The following is a 27,856-nucleotide window of genomic DNA, read 5'->3' as shown; positions in this document are numbered from 1 at the left end:
TATTTCTGCTGCCAGCCAAGTTTTCCCAGCCATAGCTAGCTCCTTATAATTTAGGTCTTTTTGCAAATGACAGCTCCTCAGAGAGATCTTCACTATCTTATCTGCCTACCCCAACTCCTTTTACAACTAAGTAAAATTATTATTATTTTTAAAATCTAAGTGCACTGTATGTCATCTAGTAGAAGGCTAGTTTCATGGTATCAATGGATTGGGTGCATTTTGCCCACAATTTTGTTCCCAACATCCAGAGTAGTGCCTAGAACATACAGGCACTCAAAATGATTGTCCAGTGCATGAGCAAGTGAAAAGAGGAAGTAGCTACTTGGTCTATGGCTTAGGAGATCTTACATGCAACTGGACCCATTAACTTGCATCTTTGTGAGTCTATGCAATTGACATCTGTGCAATAAAAAGCTGGATCATATGGCTTCTATGTTCTGCTCTATCTTTGACATTCTGAGTCAAGTCTGAAGTCTCTTCTCTGGAGAGGTAAATTTCTAGGCATTGCCAGTTTGCCATAATCTCTCCTTCCCTGGACCTCAAAAATCATATTTTCTATATTTTGCACTTAAATATTATTTCTGGTATTATAATGATAATTATTTTATCTTTTAATCTTTTGTATATAGGTCTTATCTTCCAAAGGTGCTCTTTGGGCAAGAAGCCTATTACATCTTTTTTGTTGTTGTTGTTATGTCTCCCAGTGCCACGCATATTGTAAGTAACTTTAGCACCCATTTTGAAAGAACAGTGATAACACTGACAACCTCACTTGAACTTCACCATGTCCCTATCAGCGAGGTGACATTATTATCCCCCAATTTCCCATATGTCACATTTCCTGAAAGTTAGAGTCAGTATCCCAATCCATACCTTTGGATTTTATAGCTGATGTATTTTGTACCAAAGAAACTGTCCTCACATTTATCCAGAAGCTCAATGACGTTTATCCTCTTCTAGTCTGAACAGTGGCTATTCCACAAGAATTTGTAGAAACAAGTGTTTTAATATTCAAGGGTAATTTTTGAACCTGCTAGATAAAATAGCTACAATTACTTTACACATTGGATATACTCCAGTCCAAGTTCACATCCACTTGAATGCTTAAACTACTGGCTAATTGCACTCAACCCAAAGATAATTCACCTTCAGGCTTCTAAGGCTAAGGCTAAGCATGTAGATATTTGAATGAGCAGGGCAGTGCTTGGGCTCTTTCAGAACTGACTGTATGTTCCCATGCATGCTTTATTTTTCCTATTACTTTCACAAAGAACACTGCCACCAGTTCTCTTGGTGCAACAATCTGAGAAGCAGGGGCCAGGGTCTGCACTGTCTCCATACCCACTTGGAAGGGTGGTCTTTATACACCACCGCTACTTCACAAGCATGAGACAACAATGTAAAACCAAGGAGCTTGTGGTGCGATGAACTACTTAGTATGACCTTTCTCACCTCGGTCTTGTAGCTCCCACTCAGGTGACTGGGTGGGACTGTGTGATAGGGTAACTGTGACCCACCAAGGGGATTGGCTATAAGTCAGAATTGACTCAATGGCAACGGATTTGGTTTTTGGTTTTTAAGGGGATTGGTCAGTTTTGCCTTAAGAGAGAGCCAATTCCAGAGCAGAGGGGAAGATCCTATTACCACCAAGGAAGAATAGCCAGGAGCAGACAGCACATCCTTTGGACCCAGCAACTCTGCACTGAGAAGCTCCTGGAAGCAGGAGACAGGGAGGGAGAGAGAGAGAGCAAGCTGTAACCCTGAAGATAGTGAGAAGTGGTGTCAGGAGAAACCTGGCAGCAGGAGATGAGGTGGTGGGCTTCCTGGCCCGTGGAGAGAGAAAGCTGAGTGCCTTTGGGCAGAAGCCAAGGGCCACAGAGAGGTGTGCCTGCGAGCACAGCTGGGGACAGATTGTCCTGATGGAAGAACTGTATCCTGTATGTTCCCGAGCCTGAATTGTAACTGTTACTTCCCCAATAAACCCCATAACTGTGAATATGGTCTATGCGTTCTGTGTGGCCATTGCAGTGAATAATTGAACCCAGCAGAGAAGTAGAGAGTGCTGTGGGAAGAACAGTTAGTATCAGAACTGGTAAAGATGGTGGAGAGAGGAGGCTTGTCTGGCCTCTGCCTCATGGCAGTCAGCCTTGCACTGTTGATCCTGGTTCTCCTTCCCACTAGTGGGGTTGGAGGAGGTCAGACACAACCCCATGCCATTTTTTACGGAGCTTATTCACATAAAATGGCAAGCCTCAGAGAAAGACCTTTGAAGAATCTCTCAGGGTTTTAGATTCATAAGAAAAAAAGATGTAACCCAAATTAAAAGAGCAGTATTTGATTATTATTTGAAAGACTTTGGTATTGGTTTTGTTTACTGTTTCAATTAGTTGTGATTATTTTGAGCCTTGGATTACTGTTTATACACTGAGCTTTTATCAGTGAGTTGGCAATGAGACAAATGACCTCTCATGGGTAATGTTTTGAGGGATATTCTCTTCATCTTCTGGATGAAAATATTCAACACAGCAACAACAAAGGAAGGGAGAGGAATTGGTGAATGTTTTTCTCCACAAAGCATGAAGAGAATTAAAAAAAAATACAGTGTAATTTCACAACCAATTACACTTCTAGCAAAAGTGATTCATAACTAATTATGAGAGAAGCTCCAACAGTCTAAAGAATTGATGTGAAGAGCTAAGGAAAAAATAAGGCTTGCAATGATATGGACTCCTACATATTAAGCATACTGTTTTCATTTTGTGAACAATTTTTTAATAGTCATGTCAAATTCAAATATTTTACATGAGTGGAAAGAAAGAATATCATTGAATTATGTATATCAAAATATGTACACTGAATGTATAGGAAAACACTTATCTTGAAGCCTGATACTCTTAATTTAATACAATATGTTTTGCATTCCTTCTAAGTGTAAAATCACGTGTCCTATCTTAAACCTTCAGATGTGTGCCTGTCTCAGGACCTTTGCACATGCTGACTTTCCATCTGGTAGGTCTTGCTCTGCATATTGGCATGACTCATTCCTTTACCTACTTGAAATATTCGTCCAAATGGCCCTTCTTCAATGAGGCCTTTTTGACTTCATTTAGAACTATAATTTTAGCCCCTCCCCAACACTCTAGCCCCTTTGATATTTATGAATCTGGGTGGCACAGAGGTTTTCAATTGGCTGCGGTCATGGATTGAATTATGTCCCCCTAAAACTGTGTGTATCAATTTGGCTGGGCCATGATTTCTAGCATTGTGTAGTTGTCCTCCATTTTGTGATTGTAAACTTATGTTAAAAGGGTTAGGGTGGGATTTAACACCGCTTTTACCCAGGTCACAGCCCTGATCCAATAAAAAGGGAGTTTCCCTGGGGTGTGGCCTGTACCACCTTTTATCTCAAGAGATAAAAAAGAAAGGGAAGCAAGCAGAGAGTTGGGGACCTCATACCACCAAGAAAGCAGCACCGGGAGCAGAGCACATCCTTTGGATCTGAGGTTCCTGCACTGAGATGCTCCCAGACAAAGGGAAGATGGATGACAAGGACCTTCCTCCAGAGGTGACAGAAAAAGAAAGCCTTTCTCTGGAGCTGACGCCCTGAATTTGAACTTCTAGCCTACTAGACTATAAGAAAATAAATTTTTCTTTGTTAAAGCCATCCACTTGTGGTATTTCTGTTATAGCAGCACTAGATAACTAAGACAGCTGCTAACCTAAAGGTAGGCAGTTTGAACACACTCAGTGGCTCCTGTGGAAGAAAGGTCCAATGACCTGCTTCCATGAAGGCTACAACCAAAAAAACTCGATGCAACATTTCTACTCTGTAACACATGGGGTTGCCATGAGTTAGTGCAGCTAACAACATGAGCTGACAGTAGCTAACAACAACAGCATAGATATTTACCACTCTCTAACACAGAATAGGAGCCTTGGTAGTACAGTGGTTAAGAACTCCGCTGCTAACCAAAAGGTCAGCAGTTGGAATCCACCAGCTACTCCTTGGACACTATGGGGCAATTCTACTACTCCATCCTATAGCGTCACCATGAGTAGGAATCAACTTAATGGCAACGAGTTTCACATAGAATAAAACCTGTTTGTTTATTTTGTTTATTGTCTCTTTTCCAACTGCCACATTAGTGAAAACAGGGATTTTTATCTTTTTTTTCAATACTGTATCCAGAATATCGAGAAAGATGCCAGAATATTGTGACTGTACAGTAAATATTCCTGATGCCCCATGGATACATGAGATTATGATGAAAACGGAAGGCAGTTAATATTTTTTCCAGAAAAAGTAATGCCTCCAATTCTGTTAGGTGCCATTATCAAAGAAAGTCTACCTGTTGGTCCTAATTCTCTAGGAAGTAGATACCTACAGAGCAGGCCTGCCAGTTAATGGTAGGTAGTTAGCTCCATAACAGTTGTCTCATGTAAACCAGCCTTTGCCTTGAAGAATATGTCCTAAGGTTATGGCCTAAAGAGATGGTATTAAAAAAAAAAAAAAAAAAAACCCACTGCAGTCAAGTTGATTCTGACTCATAGCAACCCCATAGGACAGAGTATAACCATCTGCCCCATAAGGTTTCCGAGAAGTGTCTGGTAAATTCAAACTGCTGACCTTTTGGTTAGCAGCCGAACTCTTAACCACTACACCACCGAGATTTCCATGAGATGGTATAGAAGAAGCAAACTATGATGACGTTTTGGACATACACTAAGTGACTCCCTGGGCCTGGATGTCCCTCATTTATGTTACCTTTGCAGAGGTTGGAAACCCTGGTGGCACACAGGTTAAGTACTACTGCTGCTAACCAAAAGGTCAGCAGTTCAAATCCACCAGGTGCTCCTTGGAAACTCTATGGGGCAGTTCTACTCTGTTCTATAGGGTTGCTGTGAGTTGGAATTGACTCGAAGCAAATGGGTTTTTTGGTTTTGCAGAAGTCAATATAGTAGCTGAGATTAGTGTTTCTTTGGATTCTTTTGAGAATCACTGACATTCTCCAAATATGATTAGAAAAAAAAAAAAAAACTTTGTGAAATTATGTTTTCTTCTTCTATCACCAAAAATATAAATTAGTACTATACATGTGTTTTTACAATTTTGGTAATGGCATGAGTAATGCCGTCAGGCAAATACACTCTTTGTTGTGGTTGTTAGAGCTGCAGTATATCAAACTGTGACTTAATGTTATTGTGTTTCTTGAAGCTGAAATATTAAATCTTAAACTGCAAATCTGATGATTAAAAAGACAGATTCTGAATCCAAAAGTAAGCAGAAAATTCAGTAACTCCTAATTAGAATTAACCTGTGTACTCTCTGGTTTAGAAACTTACTTTTTACTTATTAAAGAGAAGGTAATATACACGCTGCAGCAAAAAACATTCTCTGAAAAACATTATCAAAAATAGAAGGCTTATATTTAAAGATAATCCCGATAAACCTGGGTTGTTCTCTGCACTTTCAAAATAGCACCCTGCTGGATTCCCCAGACTCACAAGATCCAGTTATGACAATCAAGCAGAGAAATTATAGCATCAAAGAGGGGTAATATACTTCCAGACGATTCCCCTAAATGAATTTATCTTCTCACTCTCTAATCAAGAAGAGAATTCAGGGTCAGGAATACAGCAAAGTCCCAAATACCCTAAGCCTCTACCTTAGATAATAAAGACATACACACACACTACTCAACCAAGAGGTTTAGTAATGGAACCTCGTAGTCATGCTTATGTATTAATATTATTCATTTTTAGATGCCTAATATGGACCATTCAATTTGATATAATTTTCATCTCAAAACCAAATTATAAATAACCACCCAAACATCCCCTTGTAAAAGATGAAAATCTCTGATATAAACTTCATTAATATTTGTCACGCTTTATAGCAGCCTTTGGAATTAAACCAGGGCTATATCATTTCCCTGATAAACCTGCTACTGACACTATTCAAAAAATAACCTAATTTACAAAAATGACGCCTTTGGCCAATCTACCTTATTTACATAATACAAAAATGACAAAACATTTCATTCTCCTAATCAGGCTTAGGATTCAAAAACTAAATCTTTTCTTATAAACAAGAGATTGTTCTTATACTTTATTCCTTAGGAGGTTATTTCCACCAGATTTTTCATTCTTCTTTTGTTAACCAGTATCCATCACTTACTAGCTGTGTCAACCTCAAGCTAATTGCTTTGTCTTGCTGAGTTTCAAATTCTATAAGGATAATACCATCAACTTTGCAAGCTGCTAATAGCATTGAAAATAATGTGTGTCAAGAACCTTGCAAAGCAGCTAACACACAGAAGGTCCTTAATAAATAGAAGCTACTACTGAGATGATAGACCTTGAAAAGTAATGCTTAAGTGTTTCAAAAGTTAGATGGGAAACTGGCTTTCTGTACAAAGCTTTCTAAATGCAGAATGTTTTTTGCAGAATTCATACATTTTACAAGGGATACTTTAAAGTCTAAGTAAACAAAATATTCCAAGGAACGGCAACACAAGACCATCTACAGTTATTCATCTCTTATAAAGCACTATCTAGTCACCTATACTGAACCACCAAAACATATCATGAATTGATATAGAATGCTATTTCTGCTTCTCTGATTTTCTGGTTGAGCTTTATTTTAAAACTGAAGAAAGAAACGTTAACTAATTACATACAAATTATTTTATTTTCATTAAATTTTAAAAACATGAGAACAGGGTTTTAATTAATAATAATGTATCAATATTGTAATTAATTTTGAAAAATAGACAAAGTAATGTGGGGCATACAGAAAGTCTCTACTATCTTTGCAACTCTAAAACCATTCAAAAATAAAAAGTTTTATTTTAAAAATTCTGAAATAACTCTAACCCTATCATTTCCCAGAGGAAAAGCCTATAAAAGTGTCAGCTAGAATTTAGAATAGTCTTTTAAAAGAAGTAACATGTTCCTAACAAAAGTTAACCTTTCTTACAAATTGTGGGATTTAGCTCAACATTTGTGTAGAGTCCACAGATTTCCAGGTCTTCAACTTGTCATTCATAAATCCCACACATCCCAGCCTATTTTAACTGAAAACTTAATCAGCATTCTGTGCTTTTAGGGAGATTTCATTCAGGGGCAAATGAAAGACCATAACCTACCCACCAAGACGTGACTATTTTGTTTCATCATTGAAAGAGCTCACAAAAGCTGTATACTGAACAAACGTAGGAGACTGTGAAAGACAAAAAGGCTGCAAAAATAGATGGCATAATGACAAGTGGTCCTAATATCAATCACTCTGTTGTGACAAGGTAAAGATGTGTTGCTGGTGAAGATGATATTGGGGAAAAAAAAACAGTTGAATGTTAATTGTGTAGATCACGTATAAATGATCAAGGGGACACTTTTTTTTTGTTATCTGTCAATATATATTGAGTGTTACCATGGTTAAGCAATGGAAGATGCAATGATGGATTAAGGTATATAGCCCTTCACCAGACTACACAAATTTTTGAGACCATCTCATAAGGCTTGTGACATTGTTTTGAGATTATCTTGTCTAGGTCAAAAGGAAATGACCACCACAGTTTGTAGAGGACAAGGGACAACGTGATATTCCTTCATGTTTTCCTCTATTTAACAAAGAGTTCATACATTTAAGGAAACAACTTTTATTTTTATGTAAACTGCCATTTTTAATTTTATGAGGCAAAGGAAGACAATTCACAAGGCAAGCTATAAAAATGATCTGTTTGGTCACTTTAGCTCTCGAGTTCCCCAGTTGTGATAGTCATTAGGCAAAAAAGAACAGAACTGATCAGTCTTTAATGCACTAATAATGCCTTTTGGCTTATGCATGCAATAAAGAATCGCTTCTAATGCAATCTGTTGTATGCATTATTTACATCCCCAAGCACATTAGTAAGGAATATGGGGAGCCAGGGAGAAATCAATGAAGCCTGTTTGCTTTTCTGATCTGTTGGTATTGTTCTTGCATATTATAGAATATAAAAGGTATTTTCCCTGATGAAGTAGTACATGCTGTGCTTTCAAATTCTCAATGTATATATTCATTTCACTCTCTTCACACCTGCATTTCACCTCCAGTCTGTCCAAAAGGTGATGCTGTTGAGAAGACAGAGATTTTTACCTACTCATCACCTGTCCAAAGGTTAATTTAAAAAATATCACTATATTTTGACTTTATTTACCAATTCTTTTTTAATCTCATCTGATGTCTTTTCAAATACAAGAATTAAGTTGTTTTTCATAAATAAAACATAATTTTATCATTAAACCAATGGTGTTTACCACTGAGATTTTGTGTAACTTCAATTCAACTGAGCCGAATACTCAATATTTGCTGTTATTTAGTGGGCATTTAGCATTTAGACCGGCTGAATTTACCATTATGTCATTCCATGTATAGTAAGGAATGAGGAACACAAGTTGGTCTGCAAAGACACTTCTATTGGGATCACCAACTCACAAAATTAGGAATAAATAAATGAAAGCCATTTACTAAACTTCTCAAAATTTTATTATAAAAATTTACTAAACTTTGATTGTAAAACTTTTCTATTTTACTTAATTTGTTTTTTGGTTTTTGGTCAAGATTAGCTGTTTATTCTAACCACAAGATGGCTGGGACATCATCTATTTCAGTAAAAGATCCTTCTAAATCTTTATAATTCTGATATAAAATTCCTTGCATTTCCTTTATTCTCACAACTGAAAAACACCCCATATGACCTGGCATGATTAAAGCAATGTTACACTTAAATTAATATATGTGAAAAACCAGCATTGTGAAAATAGAAATTCAAAGGTTTGGTCTCTTGGTAATTTGATTAGGGATTAAGAAACAACAGTTATTACAAATATGTCTACATCAAAATATATTATTTTTAGTACAAACAGACAGAAACTTAAGAATAAAAGTCTTACTAGAAATACAAAATAGATACTATGATGGGAAATTAAAAACTACATATGTAACACAATTTTTACATTGATTTAAATTTTTTTAAATGGGGAAAAGTCTCTGAGTCATGCTTCTGAAACATTTTGGTGCCAAAGCATTACCCAGGCTCCTTGATAAAAATCCATCGTTTGAGCCTCACCCACAGATGCTCTGATGCAATAGTTGAGGCCGATCCGCCAGGCTGAGGGCCACACTCTGAGAAACATGATCCCAAAGGACAAAGGTGGTCACTTAGGGAAACCTTGGTGGCATAGTGGTTAAGTGCTATGGCTGCTAACCAAAAGGTCGGCAGTTTGAATCCGCCAGGCGCTCCTTGGAAACTCTATGGGGCAGTTCTACTCTGTCCTATAGGGTCGCTATGAGTCGGAATCTACTGGACAACACTGGGTTTGGTTTGGTTTTTGGTTTAAGGGCTTTATGGTACATTATTTTACTTAATTCTTACAAGCTTATAAGGTGGTACTATACATTCATAAGCATCTTTTTTTGCTACATGACATCTCTGAGGTCCAAAGAATGCATATAACTATATCAGGAGGGGCAGCACCAGAACTGCAGGTGTGTATAACAGCAAAGCTCGTAGTTGTAATCACTTATGTATTTTTCTACCACTCTAGAATGGAAAAAGGCTTCCATTCTTTCTCTTTTTCTATTGCTGAACATTCATGGAGACCAGAGGCAGCAACAAATCAAAGGAAATACCATCACACTGCCTCTTTTTGTGGGTATTAGGATGCACAGAATATTAATAAGACCAGCGCACACATTATAAGGATCCTTTCTGAAAGGCTCTTTATGAAGTGAACTTACTTGTCTGCCCCACCATCAATTCTTAACCTACAGTATTAGGGAAAGGTTTCTTAACTTTGCAACTATAATAATGGTTAAATCCAAAAGAGAGAGGGAAAAGAAACAGGAAGGAAGAATGAGTTGGGAGAAACAGAATTTGAGCATGAATGTTGACATGCATTTATACACTTATATTTGTGTATTTAAGAGTGGGAAGAGGTGGGTGGTATCATCTATTTAGTCAAGGAGAAAAAGAGGATTCAAAAGAAAATAGTCTCTAAAGTGACAAATTAGAAAGAAATATGGCAAGAGAACAGATGTAAAATTTCATAAAGGGCAATATAAATGTACATATATTTATGGTTGCAGCAGTATATTGACAGAGAACTGCCAGAAATTCAAGCTGGATTCAGAAGAGGACGTGGAATGAGGGACATCATTGCTGATGGGAGATGGATATTGGCTGATGGCAGAGAATACCAAAAAGATGTTTACTTGTGTTTTATTGACTATGTAAAGGCAATCGACTCTGTGGATCATAATAAATTATGGATAACTTGCAAAGAATGGGAATTCCAGAACATTAATTGCGCTCATGTGGAACCTGTACATAGAACAAGAAACAGTCATTTGAATAGAAAAAGGGGACACTGAGTTGTTTAAAATCAGAAAAGGTATGTGTCACATCCAAACTCCCTGAAGGACCAAATTGCTGGGCTGAGGGCTGTGGGGACCATGGTCTCAGGGAAGATCTAGCTCAATTAGCATAACATGGTTTATAAAGAAAACGTTCTACATTCTACTTTGGTGAGTAGCGTCTGGGGTCTTAAAAGCCTGTGAACAGCCTTCTAGGATATTCCACTGCTCTCACCCCTTTAGGAGCAAGACAGAATGAAGAAAACTAAAGATAAAAGGGAAAGACTAGTCCAAGGGACTAATGGACCACATCTACCACGGCCTCCAACCGACTGAGTCCAGTACAACCAGATGGTGCCCGGCTACCACCACTGACTGCTCTAACAGGGATGACAATAAAAGCTCCCAGACAAAGCTGGAGAAAAATGTAGAATAAAATTCTAACTCAAAAAGAGAGACCAGACTTGCTGGCCTGACAGAGGCTGGTGAAACTCTAAGAGTATGGCCCCCAGACACCCTTTCAATTCAGTAACGGAGTCACTCCTGAGGTTCACCCTTCAGCCAAAGATTGGACAGGCCCATAAAACAAAACAAGACTAAAGGGGCACACCAGCCCAGGGGCAAGGACTAGAAGGTAGGAGGGGACAGGAATGCTGGTAATAGAGAACCAAGGTTGAAAAGGGAGTGGTGACATGTTGTGGGGTTGTTGACCAATGTCATAAAATGGTATCTGTACTAACTGTTAAGGTGTGTGTCACGGTTTTATCTTTTCACCATACTTATTCAATCTGTACGCTGAGCGAATAATCCAAGAAGCTGGCCTATATGAAGAATATGCCATCAGGGTTGCAGGAAGACTCATTAACAACCTGTGCTATGCAGATGACATAACCTTGCTGGCTGAAAGTGATGAGGACTTGAAGGACTTATTGATGAAGATCATTATGGATTACACTTCAATATGAAGAAAACAAAAATCCTCACAACTGGACCAATAAGCAACATCATGATGAATGGAGAAAAGATTGAAGTTGTCAAGGATTTCATTTTACTTGGATACACAATCAACACCCATGTAAGCAGCAGTTAAGAAACCAAATGATGTATTGCATTGGACAAATCTGCTGCAAAAGACTTCTTTTAAGTGTTAAAGAGCAAAGATGTCACTTTGAGGACTAAGGTGCACCTGGCCTAAGCCATGCTATTTTTAGTCACCTCATATGCATGAGAAAGCTGGACAATGTTGGAACTGACTTGAAGGCAGCTAACAAACAATAACATATATTTACCCTTTAGTGTTTACCAACAATATTTTGCATGCAAAAATACTATCATACTTGCAAGAAATTATTCAATATTTTATGAAAAATTATATCTTATTTAAGGAAATTATTTTCCTAAGTATTTATGGAAGCTTTATTACACAGCATAAACAATTAGTATATTTTAAAATCTTTCAAATTTTATTCTTATCAGGAAACAAATCTGTTTACTACAAATGATCCAAACTTAGTCATGTATGAGAAGAAGGATTTATTTGCTTTTAGTATTATTAGGAAAAACTTGTTTACTGTAAGAGTTGAGAGAGCCTGAAATGTATCCAAATCTATAGTTTTTATAGTTTTTGAGATCCTTCTTCCCTTCCTCTTTCTCTTCCTCTCTCCCTTCCTTTCTCTCTTTATTGTCGGGAGAATAAAGGGTTGCTTGGGATGGGAAAGGTAGGTAGTTGCATCTGAAGATATAAAAAATTAGGATTGCTGAGAATCAGGACTAAGGTCTGCCTGACCTAAGCCATGGTATTTTCAATCACCTCATATGCATGAGAAAGGTGGACAACGAATAAGGAAGACTGAAATAAAATTGATGCCTTTGAATTAGGGTGTTGGTGAAGAATATTGAATATACCATGGATTGCCAGAAGAAAGAACAAATCTGTCTTAGAAGAAGTACAGCCAGAATACTCCTTAGAAGCAAGGATGGTGAGACTTCGTCTCATATATTTTGAACATGTTATCAGGAGGAACCAGTTGCTAGAGAAAGACATCATGCTTGGTAAAGTAGGGGGTCAGTGAAAAAGAGGAAGACCCTTAAGAAAATGAACTGACACAGTGGCTGCAACAATGGGCTCAAGCACAAGGATTGTGAATATGGTACAGCACCATGAGGCATTTCCTTCTGTGGTACACAGGGTCGCTATGAGTCAGAACCAATCTGAGGGCACCTAACAACAACAAGAATCAGGTAATTTCAGAACTGGGGGTTTCAGAGAACCAGAGAACAGCTAATTCTGTCCTTTCATTTTACAAATGAAGGAATAGAGTCTCAGAGAAACCTTCCTCTCCCCTACGTCCCAGCAGAGTCACCAAATCAAGAAGTAGAACCCATTCATGCTTGTGCTCCATTAAACTTTCCAATACACTTGATTGTGTCCTCAAGAGCTACTCTGATAAGAGGAAAAAGGAACACACTTTGTATCCTATTGGTGCTTCTTTCTCAGTATTAGGGTTCTACTATTTCAGTTCAAAACTTAAAACCCAGTGCCATCGACTTAAAACCCTGTAAAACAGGTCAACTTCAGGAATGCATCCCAGAAAATGTTAGTTTTTGTTCCTCCCCAAAAGTAACTTCATGTTCTGCTTTCTGACAACATAGTTAAAAGCCACTTTTACCTTCAGTTTTATCTCTACATTTTTTGCTTCAATAAAAGCAATCTCTTATTACCTTTTTCTTAAGTTTGGTTTCCCAAGCAAATTAAATATCCCCAAACAATAAAGTTACCAAATAATGAAAAACAGATAATGCCAGATATGTTTGAAAAATAGGAATGTGTTCTGTTCTGGGTGTCATTTTTCGAGCAGCTAATAAATTTAATTAAAGAGTTTTGATTTAAAAGTGTTACTGTTCATATGGTAAGGAAGCAGTTTTTCCTACTCAGCTCTGGAACTACAGAGCTATAAAGCATAAAAGAAAAATATGACAACCACTCTTGTGTTTCTATAGCAACAAAGTATTTCTAGGGACCTCAGAAAAAGTGAAAAAGAAAAAAATGTAACAGTTTCAGTTTATCTTTCCCTTACTACCTACATAACCATGAACCTTAACAAATTACTGCAGAAAGAATATGTGCAACAATACTACTATACTATCACTTTATCTTTGTATCTTTTATTTATTTATTTTTTTGGTGGAACAATTCAAGAAGCATACATATTGCCCATAACAGTTAAAATAACCCAAGGGTGAGGCAAGAATCTCCCGTGTTATTTGAAAAAAAACAAAACAAAACTGAGGCCTTGGAGTATTAAGGAGTGTACTGAAGGTCATACAGTGAGTTACTGTGAAAGCCTTGGTTTGAATGTAGGACCCTTGACTATTCATGGATCCAACAAAGGTCCACTGAAGATCCACTATGTGCCAGGACAGTCCTGGGCACCTGGAATACAAAGTTGAATGCAACACTCTCTTTTTTTCTTTAAAATACACACTGTCTAATGCAGGGAGAAATACAAGTAGGCCAAAGACTAAGAAAAAAAGGCATCAGGTACAATTGGGCTACAGAGGGAGAATGAAGGTATTGTGTCTTGGAAGGCTTCATGGAAGAGATGATTCATGATGGAATCATGAAAGATAATGGAAGCAGTAAATAAGCAAGATTTATCTAAGCAGAGAGGACATGGAAGAAGATTTTGGGAAGAGGAAAGAATGCACAGAAGTGCCAAAGCAAGAAGGAGCATGCCTTTGGGAAACTGCAAGTCATATGGTAAGGACTGGAGCAGAGTTCAGGAGCTAGGGCAGAGAATGAGTCTAGAGATGTGGACAGAGAATCCATCATGACAGACTCATTGTTCAGCTCCAGGGAGCTTGTAATTTTCCCTGAACCCCATAGGGAGCCATTTAAGGATTTTAAGCAGGGTGTGATATGGTTAGATTTTCATTTTTCAAAAATCACTTTGGCTGTCTTGCTGGGAAGAAACTGAGAGCGACAAGATTTATAGCAAAGAACCCACTTTTAGGAGACTAATGTAGGAATCCTGCTAAGAAATGACATTGATTAGACCATCCCTTTTCAGGGTATGCAGGTAGTTTATTATTTAAGACACATTATTTAGCTAATTCTTTTCCAATTCAGCTTTTTAATGTTGGTGGCTGGCAAATGTAAGCATGAAAAGACCTAGATTATTTTATCCATGGCCAAATAAAACAAAAACAAAAATATCATCGCACTGCTTTCTGTAGCAGTAGATTAATGTGAGGTTTTAATCTATGGGGTCACAGCTTTTATCATCAATTATTCCTTCTCCTTCTTGTAGCTCTTAAATAATTAAGTAAAATCCCAAGACAGAAAAAATAAGAGTCCAGCAAAAAGATTTTAAATATCAAAAGAGTACAACAAAATGACCAGTTTTAAGCAAATCCCAGATGCAATAGGCTGGAAAAAAAAAAAAAAAAAATTTTTTTTTTTTTTTTTTTTTTGTATCAGTTAAAGGTGCCTTCAAAGGAAAAAAGGAGGGGGAAAATATTTAATGAAGTTGACCCTTACTGTCTTTATTATGTTATTTTATGTTCATAATTTGTTCGTGTTAGCCATACAATAGTTTTCTATAGATTTAGACTAACAAAATTTGAAACTATTTCAGATTGGAAGTAAATTGTGTTTCCCAGTGTCTCTAGTCTGCCTGGTGACAGGAGCCACATTGACGGGTACTTAGATATATATCTGCCAGTGGAAATACTGCAGAGAAACTTCATGGTGAATAATTGATGAGACTGCTACAATATTAAAGTTTTTCAAAGTAAAGAAAAGAGGTTTGCTTTCACAAGAGCCCAGATCACTTAGGAAATTTCATACCAGTTTCCAATTGATGACCTACATTGAGTGACAATTAATTGGCATTTTATATCGTTGCTTGTGAGTTAAAGGGGTATGGTCGAAATAAGTGGAGGAGGGTTGATTTGATTAGATAAAGCAGTTTCCAGGTAATTTTCTCCAATAGGAAATTTATTTGTTCTTGTGGACATAATATTTCCAACTGTGGTGACCTGAATTGAATGACATTGAGAATTTTGGTCTAGTTATATAATATGTGAGAGGAAGTAGAGAGCTGGAGGAACCTGTCTTTATTAAAGAACTGGTGTGTCCAGTGAAGGTACGCTAAAACAAACACCAGCACCACCACCACCAACAACAAAAAACCCCACATATCTCTCCCATCATTAAGTCCAAGCCTTTGACATTCTTGGTACTCACTAAATGTGCACAAAATAAAAATAAAGTAAAATAGACATTTTAGAAATGCTTTACTTTATTGAAATTCAAGAAAAATATTGCTAGTTCAAGTTAAGAATGATGTTTAAGGATTCCTAGAGTGGTTATGTGATAGCCCTTAACTTAATCTTCATCTGAGATAAAATGGCAGTATTCTCTTATTTTTAAATAAGAATAACTAGGTTTGTAGGGTTTGTATTTATCATGATAAAAATAAACTATTTTTAAAGTCAGTCTAAGATGAAAACAATGAAATCTGGACAACCAAAACCAAAACCAAACCCACTGCCGTCAAGTTTATTCCAACTCATAGCGACCCTATAGGACAGAGTAGAACTGCACCATAGAGTTTCCAAGGAGCACCTGGCGGATTTGAACTGCCAACCTCTTGGTTAGCAGCCATAGCACTTAACCACTATGCCACCAGGGTTTGCAAAATCTGGACAAATACTAAGAATAATCAGCTTATTCACAACTGTATTGTAACTCCCTTATTAATAAAGAAAAAAAAAATTGGTCCTCATATCAGCATCGTCAAGGGAAGAATAAAATAGACAATGACTAATTTAAAAGCCGAAACTAAGGCACAATCTTGAAAAGTGAACTAAAGCTTTTAGAATAGTCATCTCCATAAAGGAAAAAGACAAGTACTTCAAATAAGCACATTAGGATCTTTCATTATTAAATATGAAAAACAATTATCCATGATAGTTGAAAGAGTTTCACTCATTTATTAATTTTTCAATGATAGAGGAAGTTTGAATAAAGATATTCACAGATGACATGGACCGATGCCTATATTGGAAAGCATATAGTCAATATTTACCTGCCACAGCAAATAGAAAATTTGTCTTGGTGAATAGCTTATCTATACAATCATGCATAAACCCAAACCAAACCCACTGCCCTCGAGTCGATTCCGACTCATAGCGACCCTATAGTACAAAGCAGAACTGCCCCATAGAGTTTCCATGGAGCACCTAGCGGATTTGAACTGCTAACCTCTTGGTTAGCAACCATAGCACTTAACCACTGCGCCACCAGGGTTCAGTTTTATCCTGCTTCTTACAGATTTTTTAGGACCAGATTCTTGAATATGACTGTATGGCCTGATTAATGAATGAGCTATGTTTATATATCAAAATAACTACATTACATTGCTAAAAAAACCCAAAAAACGTATTACATTGCTAGCTGAGGATAAATAATTAGCAAATCATCAAATAAAAGTTGTATTAAACCTAGACCTTGTGCCGTCGAGTAGATTCTGACTCATAGCGACCCTATAGGAAAGAGTAGAACTGCTAGCAAAAATCAATTTTAAACCTTGGTGTTGCAGTGGTTAAGCGGCTGGCTGCTAACAGAAAGGTTGGCGGTTCCAACCCACCAGCTGCTCCTAGGCAGAAAGATGCACAGTCTGCTTCCATAAAGATAATAGCCTTGGAAACCCTATGAAGTATTTCTACTCTGCCTATAGGGTAGCTATGAGTTGGAATCAACTTGATGGCAATGGGTTTGGTTTTTGTTTTTTTATAATAATTTTTTATAATTGTAATAACTAACAAAAGCTAAAATAAATTGAAATGCCTTAACAAAGGATCTTCATATATTAATCATAAGTGAGGTCTAAATATTTGAGGTATACTATAAACAATCTTTGAAACCTAGAGTTGTGAAATGCATATTGGTTGCGAGTCACGTAGCTATAACGTGTTTGCCCTTGTGATGAAGTATTAATAGTGATGGCAAAAGAGTAACTCATTGGGAAATGCAAACTTTTGAAAATGAAGGGGTAGTAGTAAGAATTTGTTTATCTAACACGCAACTGTTAAAACGCATAATTGTAAACATCATATTATTTATCAAATGCCTGGATTTGGATGTTTCTTCATTAATAAAAATGTTAAGAGTCTTCCTAGAAACTCGACCATAGCATACACTTCCAAACGCAAAACATTTATCTTTAGATTCACATTTTCATTTAGAGCTGGAAAACTGTAATAAAATCTGGACATTGGAGTAATGTTATATTCTTTAGCATGATCAATTTGAGTCTCAAGCTTAAAACCATTTTTTTTTTTTAATGGATTCTTGATATATGTGGCATCTGTCTATCAGAACTCACAAAGACTTCCATGCTCTCTCAGTTTCAGCTATTTTGAAGAAGAATGGCCCATCTTTTTGAGTCTTAAATTGTCTTCATATTGAGAGTCTGACTTGGCTTCATTTGAGAAAGCCCAGCTCTCCCAACTGGATACCCCTTTGTTTTCATATTGAATATCATTTTTATTTGCCGGGAAAGGGACTGTCACCAAATTAGACATTAAATTATTTCCCCTGAACTTACACCTAGGATCCCAGAAAGTGAATTTTATGCAAGCTTTGGAACCTATCTTTTAAGTGAGACTATTGCAAACATACTATACAAATTTTATGAAAATCCATGTAGCCACTCAACATAATTTTATTTATGTTAAAATAAGGGCAATTTTGAATAACAGCAACCTTGAAAACTAACTGGGCTTCTGTATCTAACAGAAGTTTATTTTCAGGCATTTATGAAAATATGGAAGGGAAATAAGAACCATGACCATTACGATCATTCCAGATAGTAAATATATATCTCATAATGATCTCCTTTTAGCACTTGTATTATTATTTTTTAATTGAACTTTCCTATGCAGAATAATTTAAGGAAAGAAAATAGCAAAAGATGTAACATCACCTCAAACTTTGTTTAGAACATAACTTCCTTAATAAAAGACTTAAAAAAAAAACTAGACAGAAAAATATATTTCTAACTACAGTTGGGACATTGTGAGGATGCCAATATGTTCAGAAATAAAGGAAACTTCATGCTTTGAATCGACTCGAGGGCACTGGGTTTTTTTTTTTTTCATGCTTTCACATAGCTAAACTCAATAAGATGACAAGTGTATTTTATGTTTTGTGTTCCCATAGTTCCTAGTAGAGGGCTAGTCATGGGAGATGGTCTCTGGCTTCCTGTATATTGATTGAGTCATTAGTGATACACAGGGAAGGAGTGGAATGCTGTTGAACAGGACACAATCCCATGATGCTTGGTAGATGAAGTCTTGGTTACAAATGATTCTGATAAAGTCTGGCAATTTAATGTTGTAATTGTGAAATAAACAAGTAGTATGTGCCTCACTGAGCAAGAACAACCACAAAAAGAAAACCTTGCTTGCAAGGACGATTTCCCTGTTCTGACTAACAGTTTATGATAAGCTTTTCTTAGACACTCCTAAGGGACAGGGTATTATTCTCTTATCAGAAGGCTAAAAACTTGGCACTTGATCTAAAAAGGTCAATAGGCCATTTGACAGAAGCTGGCACACCATTAGCCTCATCACCTGCCCTTAAGATACTGTGACACTTTATTGTTCAAACATGGAAAGCCACAAGCTGACTCCTCAGGCAAACATTGTCAACTTAATTAGGTCACGAGACGATGTTAGAAGGGGAAACGCAGCATCTTTAAGAAGATAATCTGGTTTTGAAAATAGGTGTCTAGTGTGAAAACATCACAATTTAACATTTTCTTTTCTGAAGTGCAACAATGCTTTTAAATTCAGGTAATAGAGATTAAATAACAAACCCGGAGCAAACGAGTAGCTAAGCAATTATTGTAAACCAGGAGACATCCCAGTAGACACATCGAACTGAATAAATATTCTAGATTAGTTTGGAAGATGGGATGGTTGGTAGAGGCCAAAACGATGCTCGACTTCATAAAATTTAAGCATCTCAAGGTCTGAGTGATGGAAAGAACAACCTATACCATTGTCACTCATAGACTCAGGATGAAACTGTATTTGCTGTTTGAACTAAAATTCTGCAAGAGCACTTTCTTTCAGATAAAATTAAAAGCAAGAAGCAAACCTTTTCAGAAAGTGTTATTTTGGGCTTTCACACTGAAACCTGTGAGTTTTACAAGATTCAGCTAAGTCAACAAACTCTTGTAGTTTTATGTGAATCAAAGGACTGAGCCTCTGGAGTTCTGTCCAAAACAGAACATTGCGTTTTGAAAAGGTGTTAAAATCAATATAAGATTAGTATACCCAAAGGAAACCAAAGTAGGTAGCTCAAATATCTCAAATATCTAAATACAAAGTAGAAAGCTGTAGTGCTTTTTAGATGGCTTATTGAGTACAGTCACACCTTATGAAGGAATCAGTTGTTAGCCTGAAGCACACAGTAGGTGTCCAGTAAGCACCAAGCCCTTAAAAAGGATAAAAGATAATAGGAAGAACAGCCGTAAGCATTCAAAACAGACTTACTGACTCACTCAGTAATTATTAGCCAGCATTTACCCATTTTTAAAAATATATAGGGCTTGACAGCATGCAACTTTTCTGGTTTGTGGCATGCCAAAATTCTACTTAGTGTAGTTGAATGCATCCTAAATCAGGGCTTAGATTCTGCTACTAGCTTCCTATGGGTTTCTTAAATGACCTTGGGTAACATCTGAAATCTTCAGCTTGTTTTGTCCTCTATAAATCCAGGTATTAGACTATCACCTCAATCTCTCTAATAGGGCCACTATAAGGAACAAATTAAAAATGTAAGAGAGGTTTGCAAAATGTTGTGTAAATCCATTATAATTAAGGCAGATTACTTCTAATGTAGACAGGTATAAGATAACCCAAAACCCACTGCAGTCAAGTTGATTCCTACTCATCGTGACCCTATAAGACAGTGTAGAACTGCCCCATAGGGTTTCCAGGGGGTGGCTGGTGGATCTGAACTGCCAATCTTTTGGTTAGCAGCCAAATGCTTAACCACTGCACCATCAGGCCCCAGGTATAAGGACTCACGAAAAAATTAAATTATACTTTTAAGATGATGAGCTTGGATTTAGCAGATAAGACATAGATTCACTGTGTTGTTTTTTGGAGACAGGTGCCCTTTGTGTTCCTCTGAGTCAAAAAGGCCAGCAAGACCCAGGTTATCATCAGTTGGGCAATAGAGAAAATGCTGACCTAACCTTGAAGGGAGCTGTCGTATCTCGGCTCCTGGAACACTGTGCCTCACTATAGCCACCGCTCTTCCAGAGGGTCAGAATGGAATGGAAAAGAGTTTAGGCAAAGCAAGTCATCAGGGCAGGCAGAAATTCTCCATTAGGGTAAATATTAAGAAATTGTACTCTTTCGTTCTAGGAAATCAAAAGGCTAAGGAAAAAAATGAATTAACCCTCAATAATCAAGAAGCATATAGACATGAGAAACAGGAATTCATTCACCAGTTTTGGGGTGACAGTTCTTAGTCTCAGTGGGCAGAAAAGTTTAAAAGGGGGTAACAAAGGGGAACAAAATTAATTGCACACAGAAAATAAAAAATACAACATTTATTAATTTAAGAGGCAACTCAAGGTGCGTTAATAGGATTGGGGGACAATGGAAATATAGATGACAAAATTTTAATAGATTGTTAACAGAAGCTGGGGCATATACTCAGTCTTTTGAGATGGATAAAAAGACTATTATCTATGCACCAAATAGCACCAGCAACTACTATTAGAAACTGGGTGTTGCAAAGATCCATATCCAAATAAAGTCAACTATTTTTCTAGCTGTCTATAAGCTTTAGAAAGACTTGGTTTAAACCACATAAAATTGCTCAAGTTCCATCATACCAGCAATTTCATAGTAACCTGAGCTCCTACTATATTTAAAATAGTGAATAAATGAATGAATGAGGGTAGGTGTTATGACAGATGTCTTTTACAGAATATTTAGACTTCTGACTGATGGGAAAATACATTTGTAGACATGCATGTTCTCATATTCTCAGTTGCCCTGCTTTGACCTAGCTAGACACTTTCAAGTTTAAAACCTTTTAGACTTATATAAATAATTTATTCCTTGTCTCTGTGTACATCCTGGGGTGAGTATAAAACCAGTTGGGGATAAGGCCCTTATTCTTAGGGTGGCTACTGCCCCACTGGTAGAGGTGAGACCTACACACAGAATGTAAGTAATACCATTAGCCACAAAGACTTGCACACAGACTTGTACCCATCTGAGGCTGGAGTAGAAAATATCAGTTCGGCCCTGAATAGTCCTAGTAAACTTTCAGAGAAAAGGCAGGACTTGAGCTTGTCTTGATTTTTGAGTAGAATTTATAGTCAGAGTGTAAGGCGAAGGCATTTTTTTTTTAAATTGTGCTTTAGATGAAGGTTTACAGAACAAATTAGTTTCTCATTAAACAATACAAATATTGTTTTGTGACATTGGTTGCCAACCCTGCGATGTGTCAACACTCTCCTCTTCTCGACCTTTGGTTCCTCATTTCCATTTGTTCAGCTTTCCTGTCTGCTCCTGCTTTCCCGTCCTTGCCCCCAGGCTATTGTGCCCATTTAGTCTCCTATATGTGGGTGAGCTATGTTTATTATTGTTCGTTTTATAGTCCTGTCTAATCTTTGCCTGAAGGGTAAACCTCAGGAGTGTCTTCAGTACTGAGTTAAAAGGGTATCAGGGGGCCATACTCTCAGGGTTTCACCAATCTCTGTCAGACCAGTAAATCTGGTCTTTTTTTTTTTTGTGAGTTAGAATTTCGTTCTACATTTTTCTCCAGCTCTGTCCAGGACCCTCTGTTGTGATCTCTGTCAGAGCAGTCGGTGGTGGTAGCCAGGCATCATCTAGTTGTGCTGGACTCAGTCCAGTGGAGGCTGTGGTACTTGTGGTCCATTAGTCCTCCTGACTAATCTTTCCCCCGTGTCTTTGGTTTTCTTCATTCTCCCTTGCTCCAGACAGGGTGGGACCAGCGGAATATCTTAGATGGCTGCTCACAAACTTTTAAAACTCCAGAGGCTACTTACCATAGTAGGATGTAGAACATTTTATTTATAAACTATGTTATGCCAATTGAGACAGATGTCCCCTGACACTATGGTCCCCAGCCCTCACCCCAGTGGTCCCTCAGGGAATTTGGTGTGTCTATGAAGCTTTCATGACCTTGCCTTGGTCAAGTTATGCTGACTTCTTCAGTGTTTTGTACTATCTGACCACTTATCTATTATCTAGTTAGTGTTTTTTGCTCCTCACACCTCCCCTACCTTGTAACTATCAGAGATTGTTTCTGTGTGTAAACCTTTTCATGAGTTTTTATAATAGTGGTCTTATACAGTATTTGTCCTTTTATGACTGACTTATTTCACTCAACATAATGCGCTCCAGACAGAACCATGTTGTGAGATGTTTTACAGAGTCATCATTATTCTTTATTGTTGCATAGTATTCCATTGTGTGTATGTACCATAGTTTGTTCATCTATTCATCTGTTGATGGGCACTTAAACACTGTTTACATCTTTTTGCTATTGTGAATAATGCTGCAAAGAACATGGATGTGTATATGTCTATTCATGTGATGCCTCTTATTTCTCTAGGAGTGGGATATCTGGATCGAATGATATTTCTACTTCTTGCTTTTTAAAGAAGCACCATGTGGTTTTCCAAAATGATTGTACCATTTTGCATTTATACTAGCAGTACATAGGAGTTCCAATCTACCCACAGCCTCTCCAGCATTTGTTATTTTCTGTTTTTTTTTCATTACTGCCAGTATTGTCGGGGTGAGATGATATCTCATTGTAATTTTGATTTGCACTTCTCTAATGGCTAATTTTTTTTTTTTTTTTAATGGCTAATGATTGGGAGCATTTCCTCATGTGCATGTTAGCCACCTGAATGTCTTCTTTGGTGAAGTGTCTGTTCATATCCTTTGCTCATTTTTAAATTGGATTATTTGTCTTTGTGTTGTAGAGGTGTTGGATTTTCCTATAGATTTTAGAGAAGTGAAGGTATTTTTAGATGTAAGATTTAAGGAAAGAATGAGTTTATGTCTGACTAGTATCAAAGAAGCCATAGTAGCCATAAGAGAAGTCCTGCCTTAGGAAGTGGAGGAAAAAACTTGGGACAGGTAGAATGGAATTTCTGTGCAAGGACCCAAATTCTAAGTTTAACATACAAAACATATTCTTCAAACACAGAAAACATCAAAGGTTTATGAGTTGGGGGGCCATGAAAACCACTGAAGATTTTTGAGGAAGGTATAAACTGGGCTTTAAAAAGATTGTATTATTGAAAGACTACATTTTTTTCAAAATAAACCATTTGTAGCATAAATAGGGTTGTCTCAATTTACACGAAGACCACGTTACATGTTTGTATCTGTACTTTAAGCAAGTTTAGTGCATATACAATATATTCAGAATTAAAAGCATTGTATACTAAGGAAGATATAAGATAAATTTAATTGCTAACTATCATTTGAACTGAAAAGCTTTCAATAGCCATTAGTCTACTTTTTGAATGTTTTCAGTGAAGCCTGCTTAGTCACTCAGAAAACAAATTGAGGAAATATTATTTTGTCTGCTTGTATGCACAGCATACACATATATACAAATAATTTATACCTAATTCTATATTTTAATGGAATTTATGCCACCATTGTCAATCACTGTGTCTTCCAGATACAGAATATGCATAACTATATACCAAAATAAACTCATAAATAATTTGACTAGAAATACAAACAGCAGTTGTGAAATGTATTGGTGAAAGTTAGAAGAAAAAAAATTATAGATCAGAGAGTACAAAGAGAATAATTTAACCACTGAGCTTCTTTGAGATATGTAGGGACTTCATTAAGTAACTTCTATTAAGGTAAATGGGAGCCATGGAGCCAAACATTTCTTCTGTGTTAGTTTAAAAAAAAAAAAGAAAGAAAAAGGCTTATAGACTGTTTGAGAAGAAGGGAACCAATATTGAAATCTTAAATGGATTTGGGAGGTTAAAAATTATTATAAAACCATTTTTTTTCTGGTAACTATTAATCAATTTTCTTTTACTCTCATAGCCAATATGTGTCTGTAATATTTAAGAAAAGAGTAAAATCTAGCTATAAAGAAATTCATTTGTACATGCACTTGGAAAACTCAATCACAAAACAAGCTCAATCACAATTTTCTATGGCAGATTTTGTTACACAGATAATCATTTTGGCAACAACATAATAAAAGCCCACAGTTCAAAAATTCCACACAAATGGTGGTAGTTTCTATTACCTATGCTGCCATCTCAAAAAATTTTAGTAACACCCATGTAAGATTCATCTGTCAAGTGTGTGGTGGGGGAAAAAAGGTTGAGACCCACTGGGTTACTTGCAGGATCACCTCCCTGCATGTGGATGTTATACCTCCATTGTTAATCTAAGATTACTCCAGAGTTTTCAAATAGCCTCTCCACAGTGTTATTGAATACTGTACCTGTATCAATTAAAATGCTGTTACCCAAATTTTTCCACAGGGTTTATGCAAATTATAGTCCCACCTTCCAATACTTTTAAACTCTTCATTGTTTCATAGATGTTATCAGGAATTGTTTCAACATTAAGACATTCATCAACTTGACAAGCAGGCTGTATGTCTTCAATTACGTTAATAGTAAAGATATTGGATATGACAGGGCCAAGTTCAGGACTCTGTTACTTAACATTACAGGACAACTACCCAGCTCCACTGGGGTTACATTAATCCCAGAGAAGACCATAAAGTGTGGTAATAAGTACTGACTTAGAAATTAAGAAAACAGTTTTTAATACCAGCAGTGCCACACTGTGTGTGTTTACATATCTGTGTGTATATGCCTGTGATCAACCAAGGCATTCAATCTTGATGCTCCTAATTTTGTTAACGACCAAATGAAGAATAGAAGAAACACTAGTGTTTGCAGGATCATAGGTATTCATTGATATAATGTTTTTTTTAATCATAAATTTGGAAATAGGCCCAGAAATGCTAAAGATATCACAAAAAGAGATATGAAAGAAAGGCTAAGGCCACACAGAAAGAGAAGCAAGTCTCCAGATGGCTAGGCTGGTGCTTTATCTCCTTTCTTTTTTATATCACAGTAAATTAGAAAAACTACAATAATATAAAGTGGTTTCTAACCAGATTGCTTCAATACAGTTTGCAGGTTATCATGGCCTTTAGGTGCTGTAGATGAAAACTTAGTGTATCATAAGGTGATGAACCAGGGCAACCTGAGTAAGGACTGGTATGAGCCCAGCATACAGTAAAAAAAAAAAAAAAAAAAAATTCCATTCATTTCTATATCAGTGGTTCCTACTTTTTTTTTTTTAAGCACAGAATATGGAAGACAATCACTTGGAGAAGGATTGTAATTGGCCAGTCACTTGTAACATCTGGGAACAGGCAGTGTACCCTAGCATTCCCACTCATTAACTGATCACTAAATCTCTCCAAGCCTCAGCTTTCTCATTTGAAAACAAGGATAACAATAATTTCCTTCGTAAGGTTATTATTGGGATAAAATTGGTGGAGGCATGTAAAGTAAGTAACTGTACCTAGAAGACACTAAGCATTTCAGACATATTAGCTATTATTACATTTTTTCCTGGTTCAGGCTCTCAAAATTCTCTATGTTCCTTCTCCTAGTCAGTCTACTCCAGCATTTTCCAGAAAAAGTTAGAGGGTAAATCACATAATTGCTTGGCAAGGAAAACACTCTATGCTTATATGGGATTCTGTTTGTTGGCTGACTGTCAATCAAGGGGTTTTAAAGGAGATTTGTCTCATCTGCCATTTAAACCTTCCCTGTGATTACCATATAGGACTAATGAAGAGCCTAGGCTGAAAGGGTTCAAGAGACTGGGGCATCTCAGGTGGCACGAACAAGTCAAAGCCACAGGAAATTCAGCAGGGTATCAATTCCAGGAAAAGGGTTATTCAAGCTTGTTAAAATGGAAAAAAGAAAAATTTAATAAGCACTATCTTCTTTATTTTCCATTTATAGGGGAAAAAAGAGAGTTTTTTTTTTTTTTAAATACCAATTAAAATAAGTTGAAAGGAAACAGGTTATCAGTTAAATGGCGTTTCTTAGCCAACTATTTGAAGATTAATCTATTCTGAAAATAAAATAGCTAATACATTTTCCCCCTAAAAATAAAACTTCATTCTCTTTCCCTTATGTATTTGGAATGGAAACTATAGAAACTATGAGTAACCAATGTAAATAAAATTAAGCAATGTAATATAATATAATATCAAAATTTTAAATGAAGTGACAAATTTCCCTGATTTTATTTGACCATTTTCTCCATTGCTTTTCCTATTCTTTTATTACAGTTTATTTTAAACCTCTAAATTGTAATCACAGCTTTATTTGGTAAGAAAGCCTAGAAGAACGGCATAAACAATTGGATATTGATCTATGGACAAAGGGTCCAAGAAATAGTTTACTCATTTAGTTATCCACATTAGTCCTTTGACATAAGTAACCGCGCCCCCACCCCCGCAAAAACAGATCTACTCTACCAGCAAAAGGAAAAAAATACATAAATTTATGCAATAATCACAATTGGTTAAAAGAATAAAATAAAAGCTGAATTATTCTAAAAATGAAAATGTCCTTACACACATAAAGAAAAAAAAACATACACAGAGTATGCTATATGTATATTTATATACATTTGTAAGGAGCCTTGGTGGACAGTGGTTCAAGTGCTCAGTTGCTAACTGAAAGGTTGGTGATTTGAAGCCACCAGCCTCTCCAAGGGTCAAAGATGTGGCAGTCTGCTTCTGTAAAGATTACAGCCTTGGAAACCCTACCAGGCAGTTCTACTCTGTTCTATAGGATCGCTATGAGTTGGAATCGACAGCAATGGGGTTAAAGTCACAACACTAAACTGTCAAAATTAAGTGACAGTTGAAGTGTGATGACACTGTATCTTTAGGTATGACAGTTTGATCAAGCTAATTACTTACCATTTCAAGTAATGATCTACACAGAGAGAAGATAAATTATATATTTAAATTACACATAAAACTAAAACCAAACCGGGTGCCACTGAGTTGATTCCAACTCATAGCGACCCTATAGGACAGAATAGAATTGCTCCACAGGATTTCCAAGGAACAGCTGGTGGATTCAAACACCCATCTTTTTGGTTAGCAGCCGAGCTCTTAACCACTGAGCCACCAGGGCTCTGTTGTGCCTTTAGCCAGCATAAAATTATTCTTTTATTCAATACCTTGAAAATTTTTAGTTCACTTGATTGAGGTGCTAACAGTCATTATTTACATGAATGCCAATACTTTATAATAATATGAAAAAAGTAGCTGTTGTATAACATATTCATGCTCAG

At 36.7% G+C, this 27,856-nt stretch overlaps 1 protein-coding gene across 2 annotated transcripts in view; it reads right to left on the bottom strand.

Moving 5' to 3' along the window:
- Positions 1-27,856, bottom strand: part of PRKG1 (protein kinase cGMP-dependent 1) — a 1,397,311-nt gene that overhangs the window by 773,792 nt on the left and 595,663 nt on the right. The gene's annotated exons all lie outside the window — the stretch shown is intronic.

Source organism: Loxodonta africana, chromosome 16, assembly GCF_030014295.1.
Source record: "Loxodonta africana isolate mLoxAfr1 chromosome 16, mLoxAfr1.hap2, whole genome shotgun sequence".
Classification (NCBI taxonomy): Eukaryota; Metazoa; Chordata; class Mammalia; order Proboscidea; family Elephantidae; genus Loxodonta; species Loxodonta africana.
Note: the sequence above shows the minus strand (reverse complement) of the source record. Positions and strands in the feature narration are given on the sequence as shown.